Genomic DNA, 1,313 nt, shown 5'->3' with positions numbered 1-1,313 from the left:
ACTGTTGTCATCCGTTCTGCTGCTCACAGGCCTTACATTGCCTCTCATTTTTGGCTTTTATGAATAGTGTTGCTGTGAATATTCTGAAACTGGCCCTTTCAGTGGATATTTGTGTGCATCTCCATTATGGAATCATGGCTGTAGGAAACACTTATGTTCAACTATAGTAGATACTGACAGTTTTCCAAATTGTTTGAACCAATTCACCATTCTCCCTGCAATGTAGTTTTATTTACTCCATATTCCTGTAAGCACTTAGTGCTGTTTGTAATTTTGATACTAGCTACTTTTTGACTGCATAGTGACAGGGAATTATTATTTGCATTTATTCAATATAGAAATGGGGCCCCTTCCTTTTTTTTGCACCCATTTGGAGTTTCCCTTTTGTGCAATGACTTATCAAGTCTTTTACCCATTTTTGTATTGAACTGTCTGCTTCTTTCAAATAAGCTTTTCTCTTATGTGCATTGTGTCATATTGCTTTGAAAGACCCTAGGTGTACTTACATAATTTGATTTAAATTTTGTTTGCATAATTTCCCCAATGACATTAGGCTGTTTAATTTATGCTGAAAGAACCAAGAGCCTTATTTTTATGCTTACTGTGTATTGGTTTCAAAATCATGTTGCAAGTAAGTTGGCAAGGAAAACAAGTATTTTGAAAAATTTCACCACTTCAACCGTGCTGATGGTGTGTGTGCTGTTCTAACGTGATAAAGCTTAGCCACGAGAATAAGTTCAGCCACCATTCCATTCTGCTTTAGCAGACATTGTGTAAGCATTTGAGGTACATCATTTTCACTTTATGTCCTACAGATTGCTAGAGAAATATTCATTTGATCCCAATATGCAATTTATGTTGTTTCATCTTCAGTCCAATCATTCTCATTACCCCCATCACCAAGATTTTTTTTAAAATGTCCTGTTTTTAATCTGTAATCCATTTCTAGCTTTACAGGTGATAACTTCAAGCAATCTGAAAAAATGTAAATAGTAATAGCTCAACAAGAGATTGCCAAATACTGTGCATGGTTCTCGCTTAAGATTTTAACTGCCTTAACCCATATGAGGAAGGTAATGGTATCAGCTTCATTTTATAGATAGGGAAGCTGGAACCCAGGAGAAATAATTTGGTAAAGTAATGAACATGGGAAGTGGGAAATGCAGAATTTGAGCCCTGATGCCTAGCCCTCAGTACCTTTGCCTGACATTATCAGATAGACATGGCAGACTTCCCACTACTAGAGTGCTCATTGACATCTCACTGTGTGTGTGTGTGTGTGTGTGTGTGTGATCATTATTGGATCTTATCTC

This window comes from Arvicola amphibius, chromosome X (genome assembly GCF_903992535.2).
Source record: "Arvicola amphibius chromosome X, mArvAmp1.2, whole genome shotgun sequence".
NCBI lineage: Eukaryota > Metazoa > Chordata > Mammalia > Rodentia > Cricetidae > Arvicola > Arvicola amphibius.
The sequence above is the reverse complement of the archived record's forward strand: the minus strand, read 5'-3'. Positions refer to the sequence as shown.